The sequence below is a fragment of the Ursus arctos genome, unplaced genomic scaffold (genome assembly GCF_023065955.2).
Source record: "Ursus arctos isolate Adak ecotype North America unplaced genomic scaffold, UrsArc2.0 scaffold_5, whole genome shotgun sequence".
In the NCBI taxonomy this organism is placed as follows: Eukaryota; Metazoa; Chordata; class Mammalia; order Carnivora; family Ursidae; genus Ursus; species Ursus arctos.
In genome coordinates this window covers 4,184,012-4,199,290 of record NW_026623067.1, presented here as the reverse complement: position 1 = coordinate 4,199,290, position 15,279 = coordinate 4,184,012, and the positions used below count along the sequence as shown (strand labels likewise).

General features: G+C 41.8%; 1 pseudogene; it reads left to right on the top strand.

Annotated features, from left to right (window-relative positions):
* Positions 1–9,543: 9,543 nt before the first annotated feature.
* LOC113248055 (5'-AMP-activated protein kinase subunit gamma-2-like) lies at positions 9,544–10,906 on the top strand (annotated as a pseudogene).
* Positions 10,907–15,279: the final 4,373 nt, after the last annotated feature.

Sequence of the window (15,279 nt, the reverse complement as noted above, 5' to 3'; positions counted from 1 at the left end):
GACTTCAAATATATTTTCCTGGTCCTCCATGCTCATGGTGCAACTTGAAAGAAAAGGGGATTATTATCAAGCCATAACTCCCCAATCAAATATGGGCCTGAAATTACTGCACATTCAAAGAATGGTCCTCCAAAACCAAGTAGCCCTTGAAATCCTGACTGCAGTTCAAGGAGGCCAGTGTTATATGATTGGCTCCTGGCTGGGAACTGATGGCTATGCAGCTCTATCTGTGGCCATGGTTTCCCCCAGGCTGGATAGGCTACTGTACTCTGGGTTTTGCCTGGATGCATGGATACATTATTAAAAACATTACCAACTCAGCCAGCCTTCCAAAATTTAAAACCATGGTGGACATGTTCTGTGTTACATTGGTATGACCACCTAGCATCTATCTTTGTTACCTCTTTGAGACTGGAGAATGTTTTTTGGCACATGGAAACTCTCGATTAAATGCTAGGGTAATACAAATACGTGAAGCAGTTTTACAAAACGGAATGGCATTAAATTACACAAGGTGAAACTTGTGCTAGCATAAAAGCAATGCTGTGTATACAGTCCAGATTACCACCAAAATACGTCTGGGTTTCTACCTGACAAATCAATACTCAAATTGGTGCTTTAAATGATCTCTTTCCTTTAGTGATTGTTTTAAATTCCTGGACAGGAAGAAAATTATCAAAGGTCAACTATCAAAGATCTTTTATTCAGATCTCTCTTTCTTGTTCAATGTTAGCCTTATTTTGTCATTTCTGGTGTCTCCCTTCCTAGTGCTAAGACTCCTTCACCACCGGAATTTCCAGCTAACAGATGATCCCTTCTACTCAAGGTGGTTCATCTATGTCCTCCACATTGGATTCAGCTGCCTCCACCTTTTGTAACCCCCCTATACATTCCCTACTGACCAATATTGACCCATAGATAGGGACATCTCTATGCCCCTATCCAGCAGGAAGAAGTTACAGAAGATGAGACCTTATGCCTTCAACAACCTTAAAGATTTAAGGGTCAAAATTGTTCAGGGGGGAAATGATGAGGGAATAGAAGGCTGGTTAAAGACAAAGCAGAAGCTGACACTCTGCAAACCCTCCCCTCCCCCCCCCATGTATTCAACATTCCTCAGCACTCCTGGCTGCCCTAAAATTAAGGAAAGGACCTGCAGCTCATTGATAGGGACACAGTGATAGTGTAAACAGCCTTGGCTTGACAATAGCTGGGCCTCCAATATCCTGAGAGTCTTCTTTGACATATGAAAATAACTGCAGCTCATTGATAAGGACACAGTGATAGTGTGGACAGCCTAGGCTTGAAGATGGTGGGGCCTCCAATGTCCTGGGAGTCTTCTTAGAAATATGAAAAGTGCTTTCTCAACCTCCCTTTTTCCTCACCTTCCCCAATCCCATGGTATATAATCAGCCACCTCTTACAACCCGGGGCAGCAGCTCTTTCTGCCCACGGGTCCTGTCCCCATGCTTTAATAAGCCATTTTGCACCAAAGACACCTCAAGAATTCTTTCTTGGTCCTTGGCTCCGGACTCCACCCCACTGAACCTCTCTTATATTCTACAGCTTCATCAAATTCAGTGGTTAAAGAAACAAATGTATTTATTCAGTCTGTTCCAGTATCATTGTATCTCTAAAGTTTTATAGATCATATATTTTATAAGCTGTTGCTAAATTCATGGTAATCAAAAATCTGCAGATATGAATTTATTTCCCACTTTTGATTATGCTTGCCAACAAATCTAATAATTAAATGGCCTGTAGTGAGTTTAATAAAAAAAATATATAAGAAGTTCCTAAAATATCACAAGTATGAGAGATATTTTTAATTTATTTTAGTTATGACATATATTCAAATTCTCCATTGTGTTGGAAAAAAATAAACTATGAAACAATTTTTATTCATTAGACTAAAAAATGAAAATAATTATATTTCTCACTTTGAAGTAATAATATTTTTAAAAAATGTTTACCAATGCAATTTCATTAGAGATAAAAGCTTAAATATTGTATTTTTCCTGACTTCCAGGGACTGAATTAATTACAGTTAAGGAGGGCACGTATTGCATGGAGCACTGGGTGTTATATGCAAACAATGAATCATGGAACACTACATCAAAAACTAATGATGAACTGTATGGTGACTAATGTAAAATAATAATAATAAAAATAATGATAATAATAATAATAATAATTTTTAAAAATTACACATTTTACTTGGGAAAAGGTAATAAAAGTCAAGGTTTAAAATTTTAAAAATATTTTTAAGGTATTTCAATTCCTAATTACAGTGTGTCTCAGTACCACTTACTTCATATTCATTCTGAGTCCCTTAAACTTTATGAATCTCCATGACTATTTCCCTTCTTTCCCTCCTCAGATTACAGAAGGTTTATTTTTGTTGTTTTATTTTTTGTTCTTTATCTATTTTTATTTTTATTTCTTTTTTTTTAGTGTCTGAGGTAGAATTCGCTGATTCCTCAATAGCATACAACACACATTGGTCATTATATCAAGTGCCCTCCTTAGTGCCCATCATCCAGACACCTCATCCTCCCATCTACTTCCCCTCCTAAGTGAAGCAAAGCCAAATAAATCATTCAGACAAAGACAATTATCATATGATTTCACTCATAATGGAATTTAAGAAAAAAAGACAGAAGATCATAGGGGAAGGGACAGAAAAATAAAAGAAGATGAAATCAGAGAGGGAGACAAACTATAAGAGACCCTAAACTATAGGAAACAAAATGATTTTTGGTTTTTGGTTTTTGTTTCTCCTTAAGTAAGTTTTCTGCCCCTTCCCTTTTCACACTTTTTCTGGGGTTTTCATGAAGCATGTATAGGTTTTCTTATAGGATCCCATAATTTCTGTAGGCTTTTTTTTTTTAACTCTTTTTTTTTTAGTCTATTTTCCTTTCATTCTTCTGACTGCATAATTTCAAATAATCTATCTTTGAGTTCACTGATTCTTTCTTGTGCTAGATCAAGTCTGTTCAGACTCCACTGATTTTTTTTTAATCTTTTTATGTTATGTTAGTCACCATACAGTACATCCTTAGTTTTTGATGTATTGATTTTTTTCAGTTCAGTCATTGAATTCTTCAGTTCTAGAATTTCCATTTGGCTCTTTTTTATGGTGTCAATCTCTGTCAAAATGATCATTTTTCTCAAATATTGTTTTACTGATTATGTTTAGCTGTTTCTTATGTTCTCATTTAGGTAAATATTCTGAATTCTTTCTGAGGTAGTTTTTAGCTCTTCATTTCCTTATGGTCATTTGCTTGTGTTTCATTTTATTTTGTGAGTTTTATGTTTCTCTGATCCTTTGTAAACCTTGTACCATTGCACTGGTGTTTGCTTATTTGAAGAAGTGGTCACTTTTGGAATTTGACAGAGAAAGTTTTTACCAGTCAATTTAGCCAGAAATTTGGGGCCGGTCAGCAAGAACATAACACATGGCCTGACTCACAGGGTCCATGTGTAAGTGGGCTTGACATTTGTGGCCACAGTGTCCTTGGATGCTCACTTGACTCTCTCTTCCCTATGGAGGGTGTGAAACTGTCCTTTCTAATATCTTCAATTTGCCTTTTCCCATTTCTGTGCTTTTATGTGGAATCCAGAACTCTCAAAATGGTATGTCTTTGGATGGATAGTTATTTATATCCACGTTTCTGTGAAGAGATCTGGGCCAGAACCTCCTAGTCTTGCATCGTTCTGACATAATAACCATGTGTGGAGAGGTCAAGGTAACTCTGTGTGCAGTCATAGAAGTACTGAGTGAGAAACTCACAGCCCTACAATGCCTCGGCAAACTCAAAGAGTGATGTATACTTGGAATACCTCCATATTCACTAAAAGTGCATCAAAAGGAGACTAGGACTGAGTGCTACAGATCTCCCCAGGAGATACCACAAAACAGACCATGCTGTGGCTCCATGGCATTTGGTTTATCTTAAGAAATGAAAGAAAAGAAAAGAAGATAAAAATCCTAATTTGTTTGCATTTAATTTATATATTCAGTTGAATTATTTCTAAAATAACACAGGTCTTTAATCAATGGTTACAATTACCTATTTTTTTTATTTTGGTTTACAAGACGAATTCTAGCTGAACTTTATTTTTTTAAATAATTTTTTATTATGTTATGTTAGTCACCATGCAGTATATCCTCAGTTGTTGATATAGTATTCCGTGATTCATTATTTGCATATAACAGCCAGTTCACCATGCAATATGTGCCCTCCTTAATACCTATAACCAGCCTATCCCAAACCCCAACCCTCCTCCCCTCTGAAGCCCTCAGTTTGTTTCACAGAGTCCATAGTCTCTCATCATTCATTCCCCCTTCTCTTTATCACCCCTTCATTCTTCCCTACCTTCTCCTACCGACCTTCCTGCTATTTCTTATGTTCAACAAATGAGTGAAACCATATGATGATTGTTTTTCTCTGCTTGACTTATTTCACTTAGCATAATCTCTTACAGTCCCTACCATGTTGCTGCAAATGTTGGGTAATCGTTCTTTCTGATGCCTGAGTAATATTCCATTGTATATATGGACCACATCTTCTAAATCCAGTCATCTGTTGAAGGACATCTCAGCTCCTTCCATGATTTAGCTATTGTAGACAATGCTGCTATGAATATTGGGGTGCATATGGCCCTTCTCTTCACTACATCTATGTCTTTGGAGTAAATACCCAGTAGTGCAATTGCTGGATCATAGGGTAGCTCAATTTTTAACTTTTTAAGGGACATCCACACAGTTCTCCAAAGTGGCTGTGCCAACTTGTATTCCCACCAACAATGTAGGATGGAATCCCCTTTCTCCACATCCTCTCCAACATTTGTTGTTTCGTGCCTTGTCCATTTTTGCCATTCTAACTGGTGTAAGGTGGTATCTTAGTGTGGTTTTGATTTGAATTTCCCTGATGGATAATGATGTTGAACATTTTTTCATGTGTCTGTTAGCCTTTTGTATGTCTTTGTTGGAAAAGTGTCTGTTCATATCTTCTGCCCATTTTATGATTTGTTTATTTGTTTCTCATGTGTTGAGTTTGATAAGTTCTTTGTAGATCTTGGATTCCAGGCTTTTATCTGTAGTGTCATTTGCTAATATCTTCTCCCATTCTGTGGGCTGCCTCTTCGTTTTTTGGTTTGTTTTTTTTTTTTTTTGACTCTTTCCTTGGCTGTGCAGCTTTTTATCTTGATGAAGTCCCACAAGTTCATATTTTCTTTTGCTTCTCTTGCCTTTAGAGATGTGTCATGAAAGAAGTTGCTATGGCCGATGTCAAAGACGTTGCTGCCTATGTTCTCTTCTGGGATTTTGATGGATTCCTGTCTCACGTCCAGGTCTTTCATCCATTTGGAGTTTATCTTTGTGTATGGTGGAAGAGAGTGGTCAAGTTTCATTCTTTTCCATGTACCTGTACAATTTTTCCCCCGCCTCTGTGACTTGGAGTCATTGAGAACTAAAACTGCCCTTTTCCCAAAGCCATGCAAGCTAGTGAACATGAGATAACTTGAGGCTTCATGTCCAACATCTAGAAATTTCAACTGGCTGCCTTCAGAATTCAGAAACTGGGATTACAGTCTATTCCAATCATTAACCTTTTGTTTTTCTTTTGTTTTCATAGAAAAACCTCTTAACAACCTAATGGAAATATTTACACCACAACTTCCCACGACCTGAAATGAGACACAGGTACCTGCCCTGACCTCTTCTCTGGTCTAAAAGCCTGGCTTGATGAGATTATGAAACAATCTCTCAATGCAGGACAGGGTCAAACCTATTTGCACTAGGTGGCCCAAGGTGTGAAAATACACTGCAATATTACTCAGCTCTTTAAGCAGAGTTTCAGGACCCCTGTGATCACTGACTTAGTTTCATGGCTGGACCATGCAAGTTTGATACAATAAATACATAGTGGATTTCTGACTATTGCCTGTATAATTGCTATAGAATTTGCTTTTATAATCCTATCTATTATTTATTTGTTTGTTTATTTTTAGAACACAGACATTTATTTTCCCACAATTCTGAAAGTTAGAAACCTGAGATGAAGCTGTCAGCAGGGTTGATTTCTCCTGAGGTCTCTCTCTTTGGCTTGTATGTGGTCACCTTCTCATTGAGTATTCTCATCATATTTTCTTTTCTGTATCCACGTCCTAATCTCTTCTTATAAGGATTCCCCATATATTTCTAGGGTCCCCCATATACTTTAATTTTAACTCAATTACTTCTTTTTAAAAAGCAGATTCTTTTTTAAATTTAAATTCAAGTTAGTTAACATATAGTATAGTATTGGTTTCAGGAGTAGAATTTGCTGATTCATCACTTACATGAGGTTCAGGATATCTGTCAGCTTTAAATAAACAGTTGTATTGGAATACAAAGGAAGAGTTTCAGGATGTTTGTAATGCACAGCTCAGCATCATAATCACCACAGCACCACACTAGACACTGCATTCTCCACATGGTGGGTAGGGGTCTCCAAGTTTCTGAGAAAGTGGTGGTGAACCATAAGGAGCTGAGAGTCAGCATGACCTCCCCATCCTACTCAACATTGTTCACACACACGGACTCCTCTAGAACTCAAGGGCAGCTACTGAGGTGGGTGCCACTCTGATAGAAAGGAAAAGGGAAGCAGAGTGTCTACACACAGCTATTTCTGCATAGACCATTTCTGACCCCAGACCTCATAGCCTTTGTGGGAACCTTGGCTCCAAATTTTGGCCATTTAAATTCTCTGTTTACAACAAGCATATTCACATTCCATTGGCCAAAGCTAGTCATACAACCAAGGTCATTCATAAAAAAAAATAAATGTGGTCCATTGGGAGGGCTATGGCCAGGAAGGGAAGATGAAAGAACAAGGATAAATAATACAATTTACTTTGCTTTCCTTGCTTATGATCCCCTCATCAGAATGATCTTCTTTATTTTGTTTCCAGTGCCCAGTACCATGCCTGGCATTAGTAAATGATGCCAGAAAGCTTGAAGGAAAGAGTGTGACAGTTTTGTTTTATTTCTAAACATGCATATGGTTCTATTTCTTTTCATTTTGGATCCAGAGGGATTTAGGTTTGAATCAAAACACCCTTGTTTTCAGGCCAGGGGTTGTGACAATAACATGAATAATAGTAAAATTAAGAACAGACAATATTTCTTGAGTGTTTACCGTGTACCAGAAACACTGGTTAGGGTCTTAAGTTTGTAATGTCATTTCAATCTGCAAACACAGTAAGTGAGGGAGGTATTGCTGTCTCCATGCTGTAGATGAGGTGAAGTGGAAACAGAGAGGTCCAGGAATTTTCTCACTGTCACACAGCTAGGAGGAGATGGAGCTATGATGTGAACTCAGGCCCACTAGGCTCTATAACCTGCTTCATGCACCATGCTATAACACAGCTACATGTTAAGTAAGCTCAACCAATGTACTTTCCTCCTCTGTAAAATAGGGACACACAAGAGCATGACCACTCTGTAGAATTGTTACCACATTCAAGAGAAAAGTCCTATATCAATGGCCTGGCACGGTGAAGCATCCACTCTGGACACTCAGTGAATATTATTCCTTCTATCCTTTCCATTAAATGTCTGACTCCACGTGCCAGATTGATGGAAACTTTCCTTGGGATATGATCCTCAAAATCCACAGATGTACATTAGTTAAACCTACACTCCTCAACCACTAAGACCCTCCTAGGCCCTCCACTGAAATGTTCTCCAAAATCCAACCATCAGCAGTTGATTTCTAAAACCCTTGGGAGGACTGTCCCAGTGGCTCAGCATTTCCCTTGGCTGCTAAGGTATCATGAACCTTGATGGATTCTGACGTTAGCCTCCCCCCAGGGAGGAGGATTTACAGAGGAGGCTTGGGCCAGGCACTTGCACGTCTCAGTTGAGTAGGTGGAGAGAATGCAAGCAAGTGGCAAGGGTAAAACTGCCGGAGTGACCTGTGAGGTGCCAAGTCCAGGAGCACGGTGGGTCTTCCCATACTGTGCTCAGAAATTTCAGACATTGAGACTGGGAAGAGCAATTGTCTGCCTAATCAAGGGTATGTGTTTTGGAGAGCACAGTGTTGGATGAGAGGACGAAGACACATTTAATGAGCACCTACTGTGTGCCAGGCACCTTAGCCAAGTAAGGCTTTTGGATCCTGAAATAAAATGTCTATTTTACAGTCATAAAATGGATCCTCTGAAAAGTGAAATAACTTAAGTAAGTTTATAAAGATAAGAGTCCAAGATGGGGACCTAACTCACCTCACCTAAGGTGAGAACTGAACTCACCTCCTCCACGGACACATCAAGTCTACATCTATTTATAAAGCAGATCCTCCTGAAGAAGAACTGAGGGCCGACTGAACAGCTTCTGCACAACACACAACAGAGACACACTCACCATCCTGCCAACTGCAGTGAGAGGGATAGTTCTGGGGGCTGGAAGCTGATCTGTCTGCCCTGGGCCACAGAAAGCAAGCTGCAGTTTATTTCTATTTTTTAAGGTTTTTAAAATTTATTTGTCAGAGAGAGGGAGAGTGAAAGCAAGCAGAAGGAGTGGCACACAGAGGGAGAAGCAGGCTCCCCACTGAACAAGGAGCTCAATATGGAACTCGATCCCAAGATCCTCCTGGGATCATGACCTAAGCAGAAGCTAGACACTTAACCAACTGAGCCACCAAGGTGACTCAAGAAGCTGCAATTTAAAGATCAAATGTAATGTGAAGTATCCACCCTTCAAGCCCCCCAGTGGGGAGGGGGTAGTGATGGATCTCTTTCTGTGTTGAAATGCTGGCAAGTGCCATGGTTCCCATTCCCCTCCATCTTGATAACTTGGAAAGAAGCAGGATTTGAGCACCCTAGCCAGCTTGCTACCTCACTGAGCCTTGGGTCCCCAACACACTCAACCCCAGCTGTGCCAACGAGGCAGCCCCAGCATGGCACACACTGGGTTGCCCTGGTCAGCATTCACTACAGCTCCAGACATCACACCAATGTGACATCTTAGTCCTATTCACCCCAGCACACTTCAGGCTTGCACGACTCGGATTGCTAGGGCACCCCCTGAATGAAGAGTTATTTGACATCCTGGGTCACTACTGCTTCAGTTGAAACTGTCCTGACAAGGAACCCCTTGATGTGGAAAGCCCAGCACCCCCCAATCCACACTCTGCCAGGCCACTCACAGTGCTTAAGACCCCAGGACACCCCAGCCCCACTTAAGCTTCAGACATGCTGCTAGGAGATCCTGTGCACAGAGAACCGCCCCCAATCCTGAATCCACTTCAGCTACAGTTACCCTCCCAAAGTGTCTCCTCTGCAGAGAGCCCTGGGACACTCCAGCCCACCCACTTCAGCTACAGCTGTCCTGCCAGGGCACCTCTGTGCAGAGCACCCCAGAAAACCTCATCTCCTGATCCATCTCCACTCCAGCCACCCTGCCAGGTGGCCCTCTGCATGGAGATCCCTGAGACACCAGCTTATATCCACCTCAGCTTCACCTAACATATCTGGGTGCTCTCAGTGTGAAGACACATGCACCCCTACATTCATTGTAACACGTCGTCCGATATCCAAAGTATAGAGAAAACCCAGGTATACATCCAGAGATGAATGAATAAGGGTTACACTTCAGCCTCACTATCACCCCCCCTGCTTGCCTAGCCAGGTGTTCCCACCTATAGCCTCTGGTCCCTGCATTATGCCCATAACCCCCAGAGGGTCCTAGCCCATAACCTGCACTCCAAAGAGGTCCAGCCAACACACTGATGCCCAGCACACCTGGCCAGACAACGCCCAGAAGTACCTGGGAATCCTGGTCCTCCTCCTCATTGGTAGTAGTGGGCTGCAGCCCCTGGACCAGGAAGCCAGCATGTGGGAGAAATTCCAGTTGGAAGAGGAAGCACAAGACTCAGAATGTGGGTTTTCATGCACTGAGTTAACACAGGGATCACCACATCTTTCCAGCTCTTCACAGTGTGTTGTCTCTGATAATACAAGTTAGAAAGCCTTCTGTGCCTTAGCAGCCAACGGTGTTCCAGCAACTCCACTGCGGGAGAGGACAAAACAAAGTTTTGTAGGAATGCTAACAATTACAGAGTTCATAAATACACCACAGACATGGCATAAGTCAACCCTGGTACACATTTATGAATTAGAGGCACATAAGATTGAAACAAGGAGGGAGCTTCATCCCCAAGAAACACATAAGCCTTTAGTGATTATAGCTCCAGATGCAAACATCTTCCATGCTGTGCACTCACTGATCACAAATGAAATCCACTCATTGCCAGTTATTGATCCTATCAGTGGACTGAAGTTTATGCACGTACCCACAATGGAATCCTCACATTTCTCCAGCATTTTAGGTCTGGTCTGACAAAGCCTGCCTTCATGAAGCAGAAGCTGAATGTTCTTGCATTGGGGACCCACCACAGCATCCCTTCATCCACCAGGAGACTCCCATCAGTACAGCCTTGAATGCCTTTGTACAAAGACAGCTGCTGGCCTTCCTTGTGGTGCATGAGTCAGAAGTTGTGGATATTTATTCCAAGTCTGATGTAATTAAGCTTGCTGCTGAGAAAACGTTCAGTAACCTAGATATCACAGTGACCAGGCCCTCAGCACCGCTCACAGAGTCTTGAGGGTGTTGTGAAGTATTGTAAGCTGGAAATCCTGGACAGATTAGCGTGGGCTGACCTCTGGGCTGCTGGTCACAAGTGAAGCAGATAGCATCGTGGGAGTCATTTCCCTGTCAGACGTGTGGTAAGCCCTGATACTCATGCCTGCAGGTGCCAAGCAGAAGGAGACAGAAGCAGAATGGCCACTGTGCATGGAGAAGCCCTTGGAGAAAACGCGAACAAGGATTCTGGGTCAGGATTTGCCTCCTGAACACTGACCGTGATAGAAGATGGTGAAATGGCTACGAATGTGTATCAGGGTTTAGTGATGGGTATTTTTCCAGTGATGTTGAAACTGAGCATAGGAAACAGATTTTATGTGTTTGAAGATGCAGGCTTGAATTTAAAGACTGTTTTCAGACCTTTCAACAATTTTAGATGCTATATGTTATCAAAGTGCACTGTGCCCTGATTTTTTTAGTTATTTTTCATCTCAAAGAATTCACTGTTCTGTAACAAGTAACAGGACATAAGGGGAGAGCATGGCCTATTCAGATCTCATGCCTTCTGTTAGCACATGGGGTATTTCATCACTGTGGCCTGTGGGCAGGTGGAGCCACGTGGGGCTGTGGCATGAAAGCCTTTCAACCTTTCTCAAACCATTTTCTTTTTATTAGATTTGTGGAAATGCTGTAATTTGAATATAAAAATTAATTTGTAAAACTTAGTGACAGTTATATGTTTAGTGGGTGTTCTGATCTATAATGTAAACATGTCTGCTTTACAACAGGGTTATTTATTTTTCCTTTCATGCAGTATTTTACACATTTCTGTGGGTAAACGTCACCATACCCATTACTAAACCATTGGTTGTTATTGTAGATGGCAACTTCCTCATTTACGTTTGGCTCTGGAATGGATAGGACTTCAAATATAGCCATTGTTAGTGTTTAAAAGCTTAAGTTTCCAAAAGCATGTGTGGAGACCTGCTCTGCGAGAGTGGAAACAGGCAGCCATTATGAGGAAGGAAAGTCCTGGGAAAACATGGATTTTTTTTTCTTGTGTTGAAATGTAAAATCATGATGTCTGTATGACTGCTGATGGATTACTGTTGTAAAGTGTTATGGCATATGCAGTGTTGTCATGGTGTGAAGAGAAACAATGTTTCCTAATGAAAGTCCTCTGAAAATGTCCACACTGTACATAGATATTAGTATAGTGTGATTTTTTTCATTTTTGTTTTTTTTTTTTTGCCAGGTTGAAAAATTAAGAAAAAAACTTACTATCTACAAAAAAACAGATGAATAGTTGAGAATGAATGGTATATATTCATAATGGAAAATTACTCAGCCATAAAAAAAGATGAGATCTCGCTAGTTGAACAACACGGGTGGACCCAGAAGGCATAAACATAGTGAAATAGGTCAGACAGAGAAAGACAAATACCATAGGACTTCATTCCTATGTGGAATCTGAAAAGCAAAACAAATGAATAAACAACCAAACAAAAAGCAGAACAGACCTATAAATACAGAGAACAAAGTGATGGTTGCCAGCAGGGAGGCCAGTGGTACATGGGAGAAATGGGTGGAGGGGAGTGGGAGACACAGGCTTCCCGTTATGGGATGAATAAGTCATGGAGCTGAAAGGCACAACATGGGGAATATGGTCAATAGTATTGTAATAGTATCTCTGGTGATGGATGGTAGCTACACTTGTGGTGAGTGTAGCATATGGTAAAAACTTGTCCAGTCACTATACCATCCACCTAAAGCTAAAATGATATTGTCTGTTAATGGAGTTTCAGTTTCAAAAAATGAGTCAGAATGTAAAACGATAAAACAGAATTTGATTTGCCTGAGAGTGACAGAAACCAATGGCAATCCAGCTGGAATCAGCCTCCTTCAGCCTGTCTAGGGACAGCAGGTACTCTGGACTCTTGGGGATGTCCCGCTCTTTACTTCTGTGATAATTCTACTTTCAGTTCCCTTCTTTGCTCATTTCTGCTTCAGCTTCATTTGCCAGCTTTTTCCTGTGTGCCCTTTGGTTGCTGTTCTGTCCTAGACCACCTGTTCTTCTTCTCTTCATGGTCCTCACAGGGAAACCCATCTGTCCCCCGGCTTCAGAGAGCACCTCTCTGCTCACTACTCTTTTCTCCCCTGAGCTCCAGACCCTGTGCATTTGCTCAGTGACAAGACAGCTTCATCTGAGCTCACTCTTTCCACAAGTAACTAATGGAAGCTTCCTGTGTGCCAGTGGGGAACAAATAAGGGAGCTCCCTGAACACATTCCTTTTTTTAAAAAATTAGTTTCAGAGGTTGAATTTAGTGATGGATCAGTTGCATATAACACCCAGTGCTCATTACATCAAGTGCCCTCCTTAATGCCCATCCCCCAATTACCCTTACTCCCCCTCCACCTCTCCTGCAGCAACTCTCAGTTTGCTCCCTACAATTAAGAGTCTCTTATGGTCTGTCTCTCTCTCCGTTTTCATCTTATTTTTTTTCTTCCCTTCCCCTATGTTCATCATTTTTCCCTAAATTCCACAATGAGTGAAAACATGTGCTATGTCTCTTTCACTAACTTATTTCACCTAGCGTAGTACACTCTAAATTCATCCCCATAATTGCAAATGGCAAGATTTCATTCTATTTGGTGGCTGAGTAATATTCCATTATACATATACCATACTTTCTTTATCCAGAATTTGAAAAGATCCAATTTCGCACCCCACTGCTTATAATTCTTTGCGGCATCTTCCTCAAGCAGACTCACTTCCCTCAGCTCTATCCTTGGTTGTATCAAGCCCGATTCAAGTCTCCAACCTCCTACCTTCCAAATGGTGGTCATTTTCCTACCTGTAGCCTTTCAGCATTTATATTCTTAGATCTCTGATTTCTTAGATCTTCAGAATGATTTGATTAGTACGTAGTTGTATTTGAAGGAGAGGACAAACTTAACTCCTCCCTCCAGTACTTTCAAGTTGGATCTGGACATGAAGGCTGTAAACTTGGTGACAGACTGGATTCTGTTGTCCCCCTTCAATGAGAGCTGGATACTGTTTTGACAAGCAGACAATGACTTGTGACATAGCTTCATCCTTTCCAGGATTATGTTTATTGTGGGAAGATGTACCAAACATATATCTACATTTTCTAGACTTATATTTAAGCTTTGCTGGATGAGTTGAGAGTAGCATTTGCTCTAGTGTTGTGTTGTCTGACTTACCCCACAAGTGTGACCTTTCCTGGGGTCTTCATTAATATCAGTGTCAGTGTCTTAGTGAATGGTGACTCTAGGAGAGACATTTAGCTTTGTACTGGTTGAGTCTTTCAGCCTCACCGTGAACATCACTATAAATACATCACAAATATGAATTTTTCATCTGGAAGGAAAAAAATCACTTGTTTTCCTTTAAAACATAGTTTCCAGGAGTTGATGTCGTGAGGGTCATTGAGATAGTCATCACTCATTGGCCAGCCAAACTGCTTGGTGATTGGCCACCCGAACAAAGCCAACCTGACGGTGCCCTAATGATTGGCCAGGTCATGGAGGTGACATCACAGGATGGCATTGTGATGCCCCCAGGGCTGTTATAAAAGCACAGCAACAGCCAAGGCTGCACAGAGAGAGACAGGACTTCAGACACAGCTCTTCCTGCTATTCCTCATGTCCCCTGACCTATTCTCTGCCCCTGCCCGTGGCAAGTCCCCTACCCACTGCTCATCTCCTGGGGCTCTCAAAAACACTTGGCACTCCACCTTCATGTTTGTGCCTACCTTTGTGGCCCTCTGTGGTCCTGAGAGTCCATGAACCCACACCCATTGACTGTTGGACCCCTTTCCACTGTGAGGATGGTCTGGCTGCTCAGGTACACATTTCCATTTGGCACATGGGAGTGGGACTTCGGAAATCAGAATACTGTGGATTCTCAGCCACTTGGGCCCCACACCTCTGGGGTCACAACCGGGCTCATTGCAAGAAAGCTGAGACCACGTCCTTAGTGGGCACTGGGCACACTACTATGAAGCCCTCCAGGCCAGCTCAGTAGAGGGTACATGACTGCCCTGAACATCCAGCTGACCCATATGTGCACCATGTGTACAATGCCTCCAGACACCTGGCAGAGAATTTTAGGAAACAAGTAAGTACTGGGAGAAAGAATCACCACATCACTGGTAACAGTGGAAGTCATTAGAACATGGGTCCTCAGACCATGAACTGTCTGAACCAGCTCAGCAGTGGACAAACTAATCCCCCAGACACTTGGCTGACCAGGAGGCCACAGACCACAAACACTCGAACACAAAAGAACATAGAGAAATTCAGCCCCCAGAACAGAGCACCCACCGGTAACCCAAAGACTGGGAGCCCTCTGGACCCATTTGACACTGGGTCACATAGACTTGGGGTGGACCATTCACATAGACATGGGGTGAACCAAGAAGCCTCATACCACAAGCTGGCCAGCCCAAAGCACTACAAGGCAAGTGAGTTCAGAGAACACCAGGCTTGCCAAGTTCCAAGAAATGATGAGCCCTGCATCCCAAATCAGCATTGGAAAAAGGCCGTAACTGGACAGCAGGCCCACCATGTGCCTTTGGACCTGCAGACCAACAACTCAGCTCTGTACTAGGCCAAGCAGCCCTAC